Here is an 18,807-nt window from a genome sequence, read left to right on the forward strand (position 1 = left end):
AGAAGGGGTGGGTGAAGGGAGATAAGACAGCTGTGATGGGATGTCCCAGGGAAGATGGTGTGGATTTATATTCCATACTGCAGTGTTTCTCAATTTCCTTGGCAGCTTGGAGAATTCGGGGAGTTCCCAGCCAACGAGGTTTTGGAGAAGCTATCCAAGCTCACATAAGGAGGAATTTCCTGACTGCAAGAACAACGAAGCAGTGGGACAGACTCTCTTCTGGAGGCTCCATAGCTAGAGGTTTTCCAGGAAAGGTTAGACATCCCTTGGTCTGGAATAATTTGAGGATTCGTGGTCTGAGCAAGGTTTGTGGATAGAAGGTCCTTTCCACCCTGAGTCTATGAGGTCTCCAGCATAGCTGTCTGGAGAATTCTGGGAGTTGAAGTCCACAAGTCTTAAAATTGCCAAGTTTGGGGACCCCTGTTAATCTAAACCATAAATTAAATGGTTGAGTCTTGACACTTCGATTCCTGACATGCACAAACGGTTGCAGAAGTTGATGGAGTTGGATGAAATGGCAAAACTGATTAAAGAAAAGAATATGACTACTGTGGTTTCCACATGGAGACCGCTTCTGAACTTTGTGCTTGAAGTGGAAAAGAGTGAAACTTCGATTTTTGGTTTTACTGATTAGGTTTGGTAGATCTTTATAGAAATGGCTTGTTCATATTATTATGAAAAAAAAACGAAAAGTTGTGATTTGGTGTTAATGCCTTATTTTACTGCAAGAGAGAGAGTCAGTGTTTCTTTTCCTTTTCTTTTTTTTTCTTATCTTTCCTCACTTCTCTTCCCCCTCTTCCTCCTCACCGTTTTCCTATTTACTTTTGTATTTTGTATCTTATTTTATCTTATAACCCAATAAAAATGCTAAACAAGGGAAAGGGTCAAGCCTTCTTTGAATCAAATTTGACTCCTGGGGACTCCATGTTTTCTCAGGAACAACATGCAGTTTGCTATTTTCTTCTGGGATGTAGGTGTGTCTGTCCCAGACTGGTGTATAGGCCTGGTAGTCTCTCATCCAAGAGTTAGCCTGGCCCTTCTCAGCTCAGACATTGTCGTTTACCTGTTGCTACCTGCTGAGAGTGGTGGGATTCATTTTTTTTAAACTACCGGTTCTGTGGGCGTGGCTTGGTGGGCATGGCAGGGGAAGGATACTGTAAAATCCCCATTCCCTCCCCACCCCACTAACCTGCTTTCCAGCTCCATTCTCCTGTGCAGGGCAACCAAAGAAGACCCAGCCAATCCGCTGGGACTCAATGGGAGGCGGAGCATAGATGGGGGCGGGGCCAGTCAGAGGTGGCATTTGCCGGTTCTCCGAACTACTTTAAATTTCTGCTACCGGTTCTCCAGAACTGGTCAGAACCTGCTGAAGACCCACCTCTGCTGCTGATACTTTGAATTCACAACTGAGGCTTAAATCAAGGTCGAAAGGCGATGGACCAAGCAACGTACAGGAAGTCCTCGAACTTTAAATGAGTCATTTAGTGAGCATTCGAAGTTACAACGGCCTCGAAAAAAGTGACTTTTGACAGTTTTTCACCCTTATGACCATTGCAGCAGCGCCATTTTCAGGGGATCTGTTAGATCTGGAGCGTGGGTGCAAGGAACGGAGGCGAGGCATCGAATAGTGACTCCAACTCTTTATTAGTGACTTCAGAACAGAGCGCAAATACTTGGGCAGCAGCAGCTCCTTTTATAGAGCTGGCTGCTGTCACAACACCCAATGGTTTGAGTTTGCCGCGCTGGAAGCGTCCAATCAGCGGCGACCCACTGTCAGCCAATCACATCAACCAGAGACGACCAATCACAATCCGCTTTCAGCAGGCCAATCAGAAGTGCAGGTTTACAAGCCTGTCGTGGAAGGAAAACTATTAGAATTTTAGCTAACGCGTTTGTTTAGTTCGGAACAGGATCGACATTCAGAGGCTTGACAGCTGGCATGTATTTATGACCATCATGGGCGGTCATGCGATCATCTTTTGTGAACTTCTGACAAGCAAAGTCGATGGGGAAGCCAGATTCACTTAACAACCAGGTTACTAACTTAACAACTGCAATGATTCACTTAACAACTGTGGCACGAAAGGGCATAAAATGAGGCAAAACAACTGTCTCTGTTTAGCAACAGAAATGTTGGGCTCCATTGTGGTCGCAAGTCGAGACTGCCCCTACATAAAATGTGATTTTGTGAGTATGCAGCCAAATCTTTAATGTTTTTCTACTTGTACCCTACGTGAAGGAGGCTCGCCATTGCAGAGTCAATGGACATCCCATCTGCATTGCATTAAGGACTTAGAAAACTGAGCTACAAATCATGCAATTATTAGTTTTGGCTTTGCCATCCCAAACTAAAATTTCTCTCTGCGTTCCTTCTTTACCCCACATTGACTCTGCATTCAATATAAAAATAGTGACTTCCCTCGTTGTCTTAAAGATATGGACCAATTCGCGTAGCATGGAACATTGTGTGAACCTTCTGGAAAATTCTGCTTCCTTTCTTCTGCGTTGGACTGCAAAAGCCTATAATTCCCTATGCAAATTATGGGTTTTAAAATGCAGTGCTTTTATTTGAAGGGCACCAAGCTTGGAGAATGCAGCTCTTCAATGCAATGATTGGAGAAATACCACACGGAGAGCTTCCCGTGCATTTGAAAGAACGAACCTGCCTATGTTTCGTGGGAAGTAGGTTGGGACTTATTTTAATAAAAAGGATCTCTGGGTGTTTGGAATGGATCATACCCTTTCCTCGCAGGGGGCAACATACCGAAAACTTGCTTACCCAAAGCAAAAGCAAGGGAATCAACAAAGTCAAGACGAGCGCAATAAAGAGGCGGAGCATCTACCAAGCTCTGTGGCTGCCATCTTTTTTTTTCTTCAATTCCTTTCACATGTGGTGCTGATCAAAAGTGAACTCCTGTCCGATCTAGAAAGATATTAGCAGAATAACAGAGTTGGAAGGGACCTTGGAGGTCTTCTAGTCAAACCCCCTGCTTAGGCAGGAAACCGTACATCATTTCAGACAAATAGTTGTCCAGTCTCTTCTTAAAAACTTCCAGGGTTGGAGTCCTCACAACTTCAAGGGGGCAAATCGTTTCACTGATCAATTGTTCCAACTGTTAGAAAACTTCTTTTCTTCTTAGTTCTAAGTCGGCATCGCCAACCTTTTGGACCTCAGGGACCACCAAACTCATAATTTTAAATCCTGCGGACCAGAGACCCTGGGAAAATCCCCCAAAAAGTCTGCAGGAAAATTCCCCACCCCGTTTTCCTACTGATCGATCATTCTTTATTTGGGATCGTAGGATACCGTCTCCCGCTCTGTTCTCATGGGGAGAGAGAGAGAGACTTTTGGCTTCATGCAAGGAAAGCAGCAGAAGCAACAGAAGTCTCTCTTTCTCTCCCCCAAACTCTGCCATAATGGTGCAGCCTCTTGGAGCAGGATGCCTTGCAGGGTCCCAAAGACTCATTTCTGGCAGAGTTTGGGGAGAGAAAGAAAGACTTTTGCTGCTTTCCTTGCGTGCAGCCAAAAGCAGAAGAAGAAAGAAGCGGAAAGAAGCAGCCCGGCAGCCAGGCAAGGCACGTGGGGCGAGTGGGGCAAGTTTCCCCCCTCTGCCCTTTCCCCCCTCCCCTCACTACCTTGTGTTGTTCGCAATGCAAGCGATGCAAACTTTGTGTTCCCATGGGCCATGTGGCAGCGCAGCCTTGTGTTCCCACGCAGCCTGGATTAATTGCTTTGGGGGATGCTTTGGGGGTGACATTTCTCTGCAGACGACCAAAATTTTCTCACGGACCACCAGTGGTCCACAGACCACCTGTGGTCACCGGCCCACTGGTTGGCAACCACTGTTCTAAGTTGCTTCTCTCCTTGATTGGTTTCCACCCATAGCTTCTTGTCCTGCCCTCAGGTGCTTTGGAGAATAGCTGGACTCCCTTTTCTTTGTGGCAATCCCTTAGATATTGAAACACTGCTATCATGTCACCTCTAGTCTTTCTTTTCATTAAACTTATTTAGAATAAACATATTTTTTCCAGTTACACAGCCATGGACCCTCTTCAACTTTTATTTCATTCCTCCTGCCTCAGGAAACTTCTCTCGATGACATGCCCAACGTTTGTGCCTTTCGCCTCCTGGCTTCCAACCCCTGGCAAGTTTCAGCTGGAAATCGAGGCAGCGAAAGGCAAGGCACAAACACTGGTGGTGTTTTTTTTTTTTAATATTATTATTATTTTTTTGCCCAGAGCAGCTGCTGAAGCGAAGCGAAGGGAAGTCAAATGTCAGCCTCTGTGTCCCTTCTGCTGTATTTCGAAATGTATGACTTGAATCTGTAATTGTGTCTGATTGGCTGGCCACGAAAACAAATGCCAGCAAGGCGGGGAAGTGGGGAGGGTGCATGACCCACATTTGTTTCCTACTGTACGCTGGTTGTGTAATTCAAATTTATCTCCTGTAAAAAAAAAGTAAAAATAAAAAAAGCCCCGTGGAAGGCCTCACTTCCCAGCAGATGGCAGCAAAATAGAGAAAAAGTGGGTGTAAAGAGGCAGCCGCCACCAGATTTGAGGTCTCTAACAGCCTTAGTTTCACTTGTCTGCTTTCGAATCCAAGGTAAGTTAAGCCAGGCAAAGAGGTTTGGATCTGGGTCGCTTTTAGGCCTGGCTTTCGTCTGTCTGAGACAGCTGCAAATCCCACAATGGGATGCTGGGGATCAACATTCAAATTATCTGGTGGCGGTTGGTTTGTTTTTTTTCTTCCCTGCACTGTTGGGTTTTCTTGACAACTTTTAATGTTTCGAGGGGTTATGTAATTTGCAGATCCTTTCCCTATACCTATGTGACCCTTTGAAGATTGGCATCCAAAGCTAAGCAATCCTCAAGCTTGTTAAACGTGAGGTTATTATAAAGTAGGACTTATCTAGTTTGTAATCAGCATCTGGGTTCAGGCTGCAAAATTAGGAGCAGAGATCGGTGCAAAACTGCAAATCAGGCCAGTGGGCTTCCCTGCCACCCCCACCCCTCTGCAGCTGGTAAAGGAGTGGAAATATAGTAAAATCTGAGGCAGAATTCTCAATGCATATTTTGTAGGATTTTATATTTCTTCACAGACAAGTCAAGATAGGGACATTTCAGGAAGGTTCATTACCCTTTATTTTTAATCTTAAAACTTTGCTCTCTCTTTGTGCCTTTAGAGGGGAAAAAAACTAGGCTTGTGAATATGTAATTTGAACTGTCATCCATTTAGAGTATGCCTATGATTGATTGATAGGGTGGAAAATTCCATAAAACTGACATTTATTTTCTTTTCCATGTAGAGTTAAAGCAGTAGACTGACATTACTACGGTGTTCATAATATGTAATTTCCTGTCCAGCAATCGCACAGAAGGTAAGAAACACATTTCATAATCTTATTTTAATTTCTTCCCATGTTTTACTTTTTTTTAAAACCAAGGGTATTCTTTTAAATCTGAAGTTCCGAAATTGGATTTTGAAACAGATTCTGTTATCTGGCTTTTCATTGCTTGTATCTCATTTCTTTTTCTTTTTTTTTAATTAGAAAGCAGGTGATTTTATTTTGAGGTGTTACTGGCAACATAAGCCTCGTTTGAGTTCAAGTTTATGTGTTAAAGTTTGTTTTTTACTCGACTGTGTTTTATGGGGAATTTGGTATGGTTGATATTCAGAAAATAGAGAAGGATCAATATCCGTGTAGAGGAGCAGTTATGAGGAAAAATTTCCTGAATCTAGCCAGGAGAGCTTTTGTATAGCTTCATATAATGACTTCAAATACATAAACCATCTTATTAATTTTGCTCCTTTGTTTCTCCGTGTTCTTCACCTGGCAAATATTTTGACAATTGTAGTGATAAACTTCCAGTTTTCCCCAATTCCACCCAGTTTTAATGACGGGATCCAGAGAGCTTTGATTGCAATTGACCTTGAGGTTAGTGTAAGCCTCTCACAATTCAGCACAAGCTGTCGACAAGAATTAGCAAAGGCAAATCTTCTCACACTCACCAGAAAAAGACATATTTTGGGATAGTATTTGAGCGAAGCCATTAGGAGGAGAAACCATCGGATAATAGTGAAAAGTTAACATTCATTCTGCAGATGATGCACCTTTTTTTTAAAAAAAACAACTTCTTGCAAGAAAATATTTTTAAATCCTTGCAAAAGAACAATGTTCAGCTCCCTGAAATTATGAGATTTCCAATGGCTGAATTTCCAGAAAATCATCTTATATTAGTTAAATGTAATTATGGGATCAGCACCGGTTGCATTATTTAGATTTCCTGTTGTGAATGGCATTGCCTCATCCAGAATTTGTTCAGGACCTAAGTGGTCATTCTCAGAATAAATACTTAATACTTAAAATATTTTCTTGCAAGAAGTTTTTTGTTTAAGGTGCATTTCATCCTATTTTCACTCAGCTGGTGTAACCTTTTGTTATGGGGAATTGGGGTAGGAGAAGAAAAGAGGAGTAAGCCTACTTTAAAAAAAAAATAAGTTGCATATTTTTCATGCAAATAATAAATGACCAGAGCCTCTAAACTGAGCTGAGTCTGTTTTCCTCCAGGAGGATATATTATTTCTGGGGGCGACCGGATTTTTTTTTTTTTAAGGGAATAACAAAATATAAATGCATCAATATACTTGATAGGCCAGATTCAAATAAAGCAACAATCTTACAGGTAGTGTAAGATGGGGAGGCAATTTAAAAACATCAAAATGGAAGCTACCATGAAATTGAAGTCCATCTGCTTTTAAGGGAAGGAGCTTCAAACTCGGCGGTAGTGCCATCTTGACTTTTAAAGCCTCTCCCCTACAGATACCACTGCTTATTGGTAAATAAATCGAGTTGAAATTGGAAAGGATAATTTCTAAGAAATTGTAGTTAAATGAGGGCATAGGTCTCAATGGCAGGGGGGAAATGAATGTTCTTAAGTATTTTGTTAAAATAATACCTTAATGAAATTAAGTATATGTCCTTCCTCTAAGATTTTTTTGCTGAGTATTTGGTTGAATCCATTTTTTTTCTTTTGTGGCCTTCCCTTCTAATAGACATTTATATTACAGCAGCAATTAATAATTTAGATTGCATTTAGGTTAATGGAATTTTATTACTTAGAAGATCGCCTTTTATAGTCAGGTTACATTCAATAAACTTGACTTTTGTTTCATACCTGCAACTGGAAAAGTATGCCAAAAAGAGAGCAGATGAGCTATTAAAGTAATTTCCAATGCCGAGCTGGTCTAGTCTCAAGTTAAATATTTTTATATCCCGTGGACTGGATTAGCAGAATGCAAGACTTGCTGAAGCAATCATATTTTGGACTTTGTAAAAGGAAAAAAAAACACCAACCCCTGCTTCTAATCTATTCAGTATCCTCTCTTTATTATTATGATTTGGAAGTTAGAAATATAAAGGAAGAAAAACTCTGTAGTTTTATATGCATGTATGTTTGTAGTTTTGAACATTAGAGCAAGCTCAAAATGCTTCAGTGCTAAATGAATGTACAACTCAGATTTAATTTTTCAATGTGAATAAGTAGAGATTTTATTATTTGAATTTTTTCCTTTCTCTAAGCAAGAAAAAGGGAATACAGAAAAATATTTTGATATGTTAAAAATTTCTCTAAAGGACTTAATTTATAATATAAATTGTATAACACAAATAGATAATTGATTTTTATCTTCCATAATTGTGCCTCATGTTTTTTGGACACATGCACCTTGCATCTCAAAACTAATTAGTTTAGGCATTAAAACAAATTAGTTGGGCATTTCTTTGAGCAAGGGAGCAGGGTTGTACAGTTGTTGAAAATGTGCCTCCTTTTCTTTGTATAAAATAGCATTAATCGGATAGCAAATTTTACAACGTTTAAGGAAATTTCAGTTAGTTAATCCAAGTGAGTTGGTTTCATCCTCCTTTACTTCTCTGTGTTAAATTCTATATTTTAAACAGGGCCTTGCAATCTGACGGCCAGCATATCTTATCCGATAAAGTCTATTTGTTAAGATTTAACCAATTAATACTACAGTTTTGAATAAAGTTACACAGAAGTATGTAATTATTTTCATTGTTGAACAACAGTGTAATTATTGTAATTTACAAACTTGGAACAGATATTATACTGAATTATGAAGCTTGACATAGAATTTATATCAGAGGAAGGGTTTTTTTTAAGTCTGTGAGGCCTGGTATTATTAAATTTTGGGTCGTTGAGTTGCAAGTTGTGTATTGTCAGGAATATAAACCTTTTTTAATGATACGACAGAGAAATTTTTAAAAAAAGGTTTCTGGCAATAGTGTATGTGAGTGAAGCTGTATGTATGTGAGTGGCACAAGTGCATCCACCAGGGATACAGAGTGGAAGTGATGTCATGTCCCTCATGACATCATTTGACAGATTACATAAATGATGTAATTTATATCCTTCCTGCCTAATGATGTCATGTCTTTTATGATGTCATAAGATACTTGCTCTGGGTATTTGGACATTGATTTAAATACACAAAAATCAAAAAGATCTATTTCTTTATACTTTCACCCAAAGTTTTTTGATTATGTGCCATCAATCTAGTTTGAACTCTTTTAATGACCACAAAGATAGACTTTCTCCATGAACCATCCCAAAAAGAGTAATCTTTATTGAGGCATCTGCTTTTCATATAAGATCTGTTCATATTAAAGTGTTACACAGAGGTGGGCTGCACATACTGTAACAACCGGTTTGCCAAAAATGTGAGCGCATACCCCCTTTGTTTAAAAATTATTATAAAATTGTTTTAATTTTTGTCATTCATATTTCATTTCATCCTTTCTTTCTATTGCATTATTTCTTTGATATTAGTGTAATTCTTCTCCCATGGTGGGTTGTCCTGTGGCAAGTTGGCCATGGAAAATTGTCCCGTGGCAAGTTGGCTACAACAAATTGGCTGTGGTGAGTTGGCTGTGGCAAGTTGTCATAGACCCAGTGAGTGGTGGGTTTCTGGTTAATAGCGGCATACTTATACTTTTGAAACCACAATGATTGAAATCTATATCAGAGTTTAAGGCAGGGGTTTCCAACCTTGGCAACTTTAAGCCTGGAGGACTTCAACTCCCAGAATTCCCCAGCCAGCATGGCTGGCTGGGGAATTCTGGGAGTTGAAGTCCTCCAGGCTTAAAGTTGCCAAGGTTGGACACCCCTGGTTTAAGGCTTCAACATTTCTCCCTTTTTTATTTTTCCCAAGGTACCAGAAAATAATATGTATTGTAAAGTAAGTTAATGTTGTTGAGATGTTTGTGACACCTTTCTTTCTATGTAACAAAGTTTTACAAATCAGTGTGACTGGGCCTTGATGCTACCATGATGTATAATGTTGAGACCTTTGAGGTAGCGCAGATCAGGAAATCAAAGTTATGAATGCTAATGCTACTTTTATTATAAGATTGTATCATGCCCTCATCGAAGTCTGAATCTGTGGGGAAAGATGAGCTGGAACAAAAGCTGACAGAGATTGAGAGGGTGGCTCCGTTGGCCTTGGAGGAAACTGGGGAAGGGCAGAGTCCGTCCAGGTAAGGCTTTTCTGAATTATTAAGGCCTGCAGACAGGGAGAGCTCAGGAGAAGAGTAAGGACTAACCCCTTCTGATCCGAGAGCAAGGAGGGAAGAGAGACGGCGAGGAGATCAACGCAGATTGAGCCAGCTATGAGGGAGGAGAGTGCCCCACCCCCTTTCACAAGACACACCTGGGGACTGCGATGTAAGGAGGTGCTGTTGGGAGGGGCATTTGTTGGGAACAAGTGTTAACTCTGTGAAGCCTCGTGTGTACTTGCCAACGCCTGGAGATTGCTGTGTTCTGTCTTGTGGGGCTCGCCAGTTTGCCTTCTTGGCTGAACTTCTTGCTCTGGTTAGCTTGGCTAACCTGGTTTATTGGACTGCTGGCCCTGGTTGCTGTTTGGCTAACCTGGCTTACTGGTTTACTCTCAGCCAGAGGCTTCTGAAGGTGCACGTGAGAGCTTTGCTCCAGGATTTATAGTGAATGTGGGCACAGTTGGAGCAATAAAGGGGAGTTAGACCTGTTCTCTGGTTGTGTTGCTTTCGTGCCACGCCCTGGTTCATCACAGATTACAGCACAGGCAGTCCTTGATTTATGACTGGTTGCTTAGCGACAGTTTGAAGTTATGACAGACCTCCTGGGGGCACTTATGAACTTGGTTTTAAATTTCCGGCAGCTTCCTTTCCAACAGTCATATGACCACGTTGGCAACTGATCCAAATTTACGTCCATTTGCAGCTCCCTACAGTCACATGACCGTGTTTTACAACCTTTTTTTTTTTTTTTTTTTGCTGAAAACTGGCATTTACTTTGGATTTTTGGCAAAACCAGCCCATAAAGAACCATTGGTTTGCTTAATTGCTGCTGCAAGAAAAATAATATTCCTCCAATCAGATAAGCCTTGTGTGAAACCTGCTTTGCAACCATCATTACAAATGTGATGGGCTGGCTCCATTACGGTTGTAAGTCAAGGATGACCTTCAACAGAACCTTGCAAGTCTGAATGCACTTTTTCCCATCCTTCCCTTGATCTTCTGGGAAGGGTCTTTTTCTCTTTCTCTTTCTGTCCGTTGGCTTGATTGTGATTCTTCTTCCCATTCCTCGAGGTGATTCCCACACCTCATTTCCAAATGCAGAATGTGGATAACCCTCTTATACTAAAACCCACCAACCTTCTTGTACTAAAGAGAATCAAGGCGAGGCAAGGTTGAGTTTTTTTCCTCACCTCCTCCTCTCCATCCGGGCTAAGTTGGTGTTTCCATAGCAGTCTTTGAATTCCTTCTTTCAAAGCCAGCTGCGTGTTCCTCTACAGTAGGGGACAAGTGATGAACATGTGTTGCAATCTGTGATGGGATTCAATTTTTTTTTTACTACTGGTTCTGTGGGCATGGCTTGGTGGGCGTGGCAGGGGAAGGTTACTACAAAATCCCCATTCCTACCCCACTAACCTGCTTTCCAGCTCCGTTTTCCTGTGCAGGGCAACAAAAGAAGACCCAGCCAATCAGCTGGGACTCGGGAGGCAGAGAATAGATGGGGGCGGGGCCAGTCAGAGGTGGTATTTTTTGGTTCTCCGAAGTAGTCAAACTTTCCGCTACCAGTTCTCCAGAACTGGTCAGAACCTGCTGAATACAATCTCTGGTTGCAATGTTACAACATAGGTATGAAAGAACCAATAATTGTTGGTGTTCTTGTAATTACACATGAATGGCAATAGAAAGGATTCTGATCCTACTTGGAAGGAGTTCAGATCTCTATCCAGGACAGGTAGTCACAATCATCTGGGCAAGATCATATTCCAACAATTCAACCTGCACTCCTAGCGGGCTAAAATTGTGCTGTTGCTCCACTACATAATTTTACTGACATCTTGGATTCAATTTAGTTGTGGATTTGTATAAGAAAAAAATGTTTCCTAGTGAGTTAGAGAGGGTGCCAAACTGAATGACAGCCATATGCCACTCGCACCATTCCCTACTAAAAGCAAGGACCATATTAGTAAGGTCAGGCACATTTGCCACAACTTCAGCCATAGCCCCAAATATGCTAACACTATTCTGTATAAACTAAGATCTGATTATCAAGAATTATAAGGAGATAGATTTAAAATATGAGCAAGCAGCACTTAAAAACTATATATATGTATGTATGTATATATGTATGGTATTCAGCTTTGTTCGGGTATTTTCCCACGTCTCAGACGGACACAATACAGAAGCCTGATGATGGCAGATGAGATTCTGCCGAAACGTTGCTACAACTTTAAAAGCACAACTATAATGACGTGGGAAAATACCCGAACAAAGCTGAATACCATACATGTAAGTACCCGCGAAAACTTAAGAAAATATATATATATATATATAAATATCTGCCAATCCAGAAATCCAGTTATTAGACTGATTAAATATACCCAGCAATGCTAAAAATATCCCTAAATAAAGGGTTGGAACTGGATGGCTTCAGTGGTAACAGCCCTCCCAAAGTGGAAATGGACCATTTTTTGATGTGGTCAAAAAAGTCAAGATGACTTTCATGATGGTACAAAGTTCTTCCTTCAATCATACCCTTGTGGCTATCATCTTTTAACTATATCCTGTGTGGACAATTCTGGAGTAGATACCGAAAAAGACTTCTGTTGCTATGTGCATTCTGGCTTGACTTCATGGAGAGGAGAAACTTATCTTACAATCAAGATCAAGGGAGGTACTAATACCACTCTATAAAGCCTTAGTAAGACCACACCTAGAGTACTGAATCCAATTTTGGTCACCACACTATAAAAAAGATGCTGAGACTCTAGAAAAAGTACAGAGAAGAGCAACCAGGATGATTAGGGGACTGAAGGCTAAAACGTATGAAGAACGGTTACAGGAACTGGGCATGACTAGTCCAGTGAAGAGAAGGACCAGTGGAGACATGATAGCAGTCTTCCAATATTTGAGGAGCTGCCACAGAGAGGAAGGGGGTCAAGCTATTTTCCAAGGCACCTGAAGGCCAGACAAGGAATAATGGATGGAAACTGAACAAGGAGAGATTTAACCTGGAAATAAGGAGAAACTTTCTGACAGTGAGAACAATCAACCAATGGAACAGAAGTTGCCCTCGGAAGTTGTGGAAGCGCCATCAGTTGAGACTTTCAAGAAGAGATTGGACTGCCATTTGTCAGAAATGGTGTAGGGTTTCCCGCTTGGGTGGAGGGGTTGCACTACAAGGTCCCTTCCAACTCTGATTATCTGTTATCTGTAGCCAAGCAGGACTTCATGAGGGCCATCTTTGGTTCTGAACTCCAAGGAGATTTCAACACAGGAAAAACAGAAAATACCCAAATGTAAATCAGTGACCAAAGTAGCTGCAATGAGACTGGTGTTATAAAGCCAGTCAAAACCCAGTTTTCAACCAATGGTAGCAACTTATGGCCTCACGCAGGGAGAGTGACAGTGATTTAATTGAGAGGTGACAAAGGCATGCTTGTTCTGGCAAGATCGGTATGCTCCAGAAATTATCATAATTGGTTTACTGCTCAAAAGAAGCAGGAAAGGGTCTCATACCCCAGTAAATACCAATTATTAAATAAAAAGCTTGGATCAAGGAGAATCCCAAACTCTACCAACAAATAAACTAAGAAGACTGCAATCAGCCTATCCTCCCCACCAAAATGCTTCTGCCTAATTCATGCGTATTAAAATTCATCCCGATTTTCTGAGGCTCGAGCATGAAATTTTAGGGTTTCCAGGATGTGGTTTTTTGTTTTTTGTTTGGTCCCCCTCAATATGATTTTAGAGGGCGGGTTTTGTATTCAAGGAACGGTGTTATGTTTGAAGAGTGAGAGAAGATCATTCTAATCCTGAAAATAAGGTCATCTGTCTCTTGGAACTGTGTGTTTGTGTGTGCGTGTTTGTGCATGTGTGTGTACACTTTCATCAAAGCTTTTAAGAGGGAAGATTAGCAGCAGACCAGACCTCAGTATCACATGGTTCATCAGATGCTGGCAGCAGACAAAAAGCCTATTTATGTTATAAGAAAAGGGTTATGGAACAGAAAGGGGAGCAGTGATGCCTGGTGCCCAAATAAATCATCAGACCATTGAATAGATCAAGCCCAAATAAATCATCAGACCGTTGAACAGATCAAGCGCCTTGCTCTTTCAGCCATTCCAAATCATTCACTCGATTGAGAGGGTTTCCAAGTCTACTTTGAGAGTTTCCAAGTCTACAGAACTGCGTTCAGTTTGGGTCACCACACTATAAAAAAGACGTTGAGACTCTAGAAAGAGTGCAGAGAAGAGCCACAAAGATGATTAGGGGACTGGAGGCTAAAACATATCAAGAACGGTTACAGCAGTGGTGGGATTTGAATTTTTTTACTACCGGTTCTGTGGGCGTGGCTTGGTGGAGGGGGGCGTGGTGTGGCTTGGTGGGCGTGGCTTGGTGGGCATGGCAGGGGAAGGATACTGTAAGATCTCCATTCCCTCCCCACCCCACTGACCTGCTTTCCAGCTCTGTTCTCCTGCGCAAGGCAACCAAAGAAGACTCAGCCGATCAGCTGGGACTCAGTGGGAGGCAGAGAAGAGATGGGGGTGGGGCCAGTCAGAGTCTGAGGTGGCATTTGCTGGTTCTCCAAACTACTCAAAATTTCCACTACCGGTTCTCCGGAACTGGTCACAACCTGCTGAATACCACTTCTGGGTTACAGGAACTGGGTATGTCTAGTCTGATGAAAAGAAGGGCCAGGGGCGACATGATAGCAGTCTTCCCATATTTAAGGGGCTGCCACAAAGAAGAGGGAGTCAAGCTATTCTCCAAAGCACCTGAGGGCAGGACAAGAAGCAATGGAGGGAAACGAATCAAGGAGAGAAGCAACCTAGAACTAAGGAGAAATTTCCGGACAGTTAGAACAATTAATCAGTGGAACAACTTGCCTCCAGAAGTTGTGGATGCTCCAACACCGGAAGTTGTTAAGAAGAGATTGGATAACCCTTTGTCTGAAGTGGTGTAGGGTTTCCTGCCTAGGCAGGGAGTTGGACTAGGAGACCTCCAAGGTCCCTTCCAACTCTGTTATTCTATTCTATTTGTGGGAGCTTGAAGACTAGAGAGGAGAAGCTGACATACAGTACTTGTCGAAGGAAGACAAGCAAAGGTGCATCAGACTGCGGAAGTCTTCATCTAATCCTCTTCGTAGTTTAGGACGATGATGCCCTGTTCTGATCAATCCCTTGCTGAAACCGAAATAGAAATAATGGTGAAATATGAGCTGGATTATCTAACTGAGCTTGGTTATCTAGGCAGTAAAGTTGTTGATGTGTTTGTGTGTCCATTTGTGCAGAAAAGACCTCACTTCCTTGGAATTGCCTCTCTGCCTCTTCTCTTAGGATTTTTCTCAATGAGAAAATATATATACAAGAATTGATAGCAATAGGAGTGCATGGCAAGTAGAGTGATGATTCAACTATCTCAAAGCACAGGCCAGAGATCTCCTGTAGCCCTATTTTAAGTTTGATATTTTGGCCATGCTAGATTGGTCTTCCCCTGTCCTATTAGCAAGGGTGGGCTGCTGGGGGTTCGCAAGGGGTTCACGAGAACACCTAGCTAAGCTTCTGTGCAGTTTGGAGAACTCCCAAATCCTACTCCTGGCTGGCCCCACCCACTCCTCCCCGCCCCTCCCAGGAGTCCCCCACACAGCCTGTTTTGGAGCAGGTAAGTGCAAGGGCGTCTGCGGAGGCTCAGGGAGGGTGAAAAATGGGCCTCCCGGAAGTTTGGGAAGGCCGGAAACGGGCTCATTTCCAGCTTCCAGAGAGCCTCCGGAGCCTGGGAGGCCGTTTTCACCATCCTGGAGGTGCGAGAAAGCCTCTGGAGTCCGGGGAAGGCAAAAAGGTGTCCTCCGCACCATGGTGTAGGAAACCGACTAGGTTACGCCCACCATGGCCACGCCCACTCAGCAACCAGGCGGAGAACCCTGCTAAAATTTTTGAACCCACCCCTGCCTATTAGCCAGCGTGGAGAGGGTCGATCCACAATGTGATCCAGTGAATTGTGGAAGGTTGAGCATCCTGGGAAGCAGTTACAGATACGCAGACGGATTCTGACCAGGTTCAGCTAAACACCGGGGTAATTCTTCAGACCATCCCTGTCCATGTATAGCCAGGGTCAGGGATAGAATGGGGCAGTGTTTCTCAATCTTAGCAACTTTAAGAAGTGGGCACTTCAAGGGTGGCTGGGGAATTCTGGAAGTTAAAGTCCACATGTCCTAAATTGCCATGGTTGAACTGGGGGAACTGCAGCAAGGTTAAATATTGTAATCCCAAGAGCCAGAGATATCTGCAAGTGAAAGGCAGTGTGACGGTATTGCATTCATGGAAGTGATTGTTGAAATGTCAGCTGTTCTGACCTCGGCTTCCCCCAAAAGCACTAAGCAGACTCTTTGTCCCGGCAAAACCCCTTTCACTAAACGAAGGTGAATTTCTTGCATTCACAATCAGCCAAAGGCCTGGCAAACAGTCTTTCAAGGGTCTAATTAGGAGCACAGACCTTATCTAGCCTGGAGAGCTGCCAAGTAAATATTTTCAGACGCAGTGCTGACAAGGAAGGACTTGGCAATAGAGTCTCTGAGATACACAGACAGATCTTCACACTGCTGCAGAGAACGAATGAATGGTTTCCTGCAAAAGCCCCTCCCCTTTTGCTCCTCTTTTAATCCCTATGGGAGGGGCCATTCACCGTTCATCGGTGGCCTTACTCCCACGTCGACCCTTAGTTCGTAATTGTTCTTTTCTTTTGGCAGCTCTGCGCATGCGCAAGCTGGGAACTGGCTCCAGCTGCTCCCCGCCTCACTGCTGTCCAACTCTGAAGGCCGCTGATAACTGCCAGACTGCCCCATCTCTGCCTCTGATGCAGAGCCCTCGTCCGAGCCTTCCTCAGCCTCCAGGACTGGCCCATGTTCCTCCCCAACCTCCTCACTGTCTGACACTGCTGCCAGCTCCGCTAGCAGGCCACAACATCAGCTCATCCTGATCCCTTTCCTAGTAAGCTCACATACTGATGTGTATATTAGTCATACAACGAGTTCAGTTTCCTGGCGTGTACTAGTTGAGCTTAATAGAAAAGCTAAGTGGTTTGTCACCAAGGAGAAGGGAGAGCTGAAGGAATAGAGAGAAGAAGAGGGATACAAGGAGTCAGCCTAGACTTTTATTTCCCTCTTTTGCCGTTCTCTTGTATGGCTTTGGTGTGCCTTCTCCACACAGCCTATTTTTTTGTTCCTGTTGCCATCAACACTTGTGGTCATGCCAGAAGCCTTAAGAACAGGGAAATGCTGATGTTGACTATGCAAACAGCATGCCATTTCACTGAGATACATATACCTGTGAGGCAGGTAAGTTGTGAAACGGGTGCGCATTTAGCCTGCTAGCCCAAGTCTGTCTGCTCCAATTGGCAAGAGCTCACCCAAATCTTGCCAAAGGTCTTCCTGACCTGGGTGGAGTCAGGAATCATCCTGATTCAATCCAAATAAGGATCCATGACAGGCAATGCAATATTGGTTCTCTCTGCCAGACTAAGGGTTTGGGGGGGGAAAAAAAAAAAGAATGCAGTTAAAGCTTGCTAAATCCAAACTGGGAGATGAATGAAAAAACAGCAACAAAAGAGATTATTTGCAGTTCAGGGTTGAAGGGTGAGGCCCTTCTGCTCTCTGAGCTTGGTAGTTTTCTTGCAGACGTTTCATTACCCAACTAGGTAACATAATCAATGCTAGAAGCGGGGCTTGTACTCTGTTTATATAGGCAGTCCTCAACTTACAAACACAGCTGAGCCCAAAATTTCTATTGCTATGGGAGACAGTTTGTCATGCCCCTGGTGGAGACTGACTCCGAGGGAGAGGAGGAACAGCCGACAGGGAGTGGAAGTGTGGCTCCGGAGGTTGTGGAGGAGGCTGGGGAAGGGCAGAGGCCGGCTGAGCAGTCAGGGGAGGACCCAGGCCCATCCCCTCTCCATCCTAGGGCATGTAGGGAGGAGAGGATAAGGGAGAGACGTGGTCTACTCGGGAGGAGAGGGCCTTGATCCTCTTCATGGGCTGCAGCTGTGACAACTGAATAAGAGGACAGACATGCGTATGGGTGAATGCTGGAAACAAAGCGTAGAAATATCTCTAGTTTATGGTTCCTCTCTGAGTTTGGCATCCTTCCCAGTGTGTGTTCTGTTAACTATGGACGTCCTCCAGCCCTTATCTTGCCTGGTTTGTGTTGCTTTTTTCCTTCTTCTTGTAACTGTTTGTGTGGGAGTTTTTTGTCTTCCGTCAAGGATATTTGGAGCTTGGAAGCAAAGTGAAGGAATAAAAGGGGCTTCACCGGGTTTTTGTGACTGTGTTTATTTTGTATTCCCCCCGGGTCATCACACAGTTAAGTGAGTTTTGCCCCATTTTACGAACTTTCTTGCCCCAGTTGTTAAGTGAATTACTGCAGTTGTTAAGTTAGTAGCACAGTTATAAAGGGGATCTGGGTTCCCCATTGATTTTGCTTGTCAGAAGGTCGCAAAAGCTGATCTTGATTTTGATCACATGACCCCTGCAGCCATCATAAATATGACTCCATTGCCAAGTATCTGAATTTTGATCGTGTGGATGCTGCAATAGTCATAAGTGTGAAAAAACGGTCATAAGTCGCTTTTTTCAGTGCCGTTGTAAATTCAAACGATCACTAAAAGGACTGTTGTAGGTCGAGGATTACCTGTATATTAGTCGCTAATGAGTTGAGGACTACCTATATACATTCTACATGGAATTGCCCTTGAAAAGCATTTGGAGGCTTCAGCTGATCCATAACGCAACAGTACAGGTGGTCCTCGACTTATAACCACATCTGAGCCCAAAATTTATGTTGCTTTAAGTGAGAAATTCATTGAGTTTTGCCCCCTTTCACGACTTTTCTGGACACGTTTGTTAAGTGAATCTCTGCAGTTGTTAAATTAATAACATGGTTGTTAAGTAAATCTGGCTTCCACACTGACTTTGCTTGTCAGAAGGTCACAAAAGGGAATCACAGGACTCTGGAACATTGCAACCGTCATAAACATGAACCAGTTGTTAAGCATGCGAATGTAACTTCGGTCACTAAACTACAGAGGAATGATTGAGTCTGTCATCTGCACCTCTATAACTGTCTGGTTTGGTTCTGCAACCCAACAAGACAGACACAGACTTCAGAGGATAATTAGGACTGCAGAAAAAAACAATTACTACCAACCTGCCTTCAATTGAGGACCTGTATACTGCACGAGTCAAAAA

The 18,807-nt window shown here is 42.9% G+C and overlaps 1 long non-coding RNA gene across 3 annotated transcripts in view; it reads left to right on the top strand.

Annotated features, from left to right (window-relative positions):
- The first annotated feature begins 4,610 nt into the window (after positions 1 to 4,610).
- The window catches only part of LOC113419713 (uncharacterized), a 45,612-nt gene continuing 31,415 nt past the window's right edge, over positions 4,611 to 18,807 (top strand). For 2 of the 3 annotated variants that reach the window (XR_015750286.1, XR_015750285.1), the window contains exons 1-2: positions 4,611 to 4,882; positions 5,307 to 5,378. This is a non-coding gene — a long non-coding RNA (uncharacterized LOC113419713). Of the gene's footprint in view, positions 4,883 to 5,306; positions 5,379 to 8,847; positions 8,938 to 18,807 lie in introns of all 3 variants that reach the window. The other variant, XR_015750287.1, reaches the window with a different exon arrangement.

The sequence above is a fragment of the Notechis scutatus genome, chromosome 6 (assembly GCF_049901735.1).
Source record: "Notechis scutatus isolate UNSWTSFEM ecotype Mainland chromosome 6, rNotScu1.2, whole genome shotgun sequence".
NCBI lineage: Eukaryota > Metazoa > Chordata > Lepidosauria > Squamata > Elapidae > Notechis > Notechis scutatus.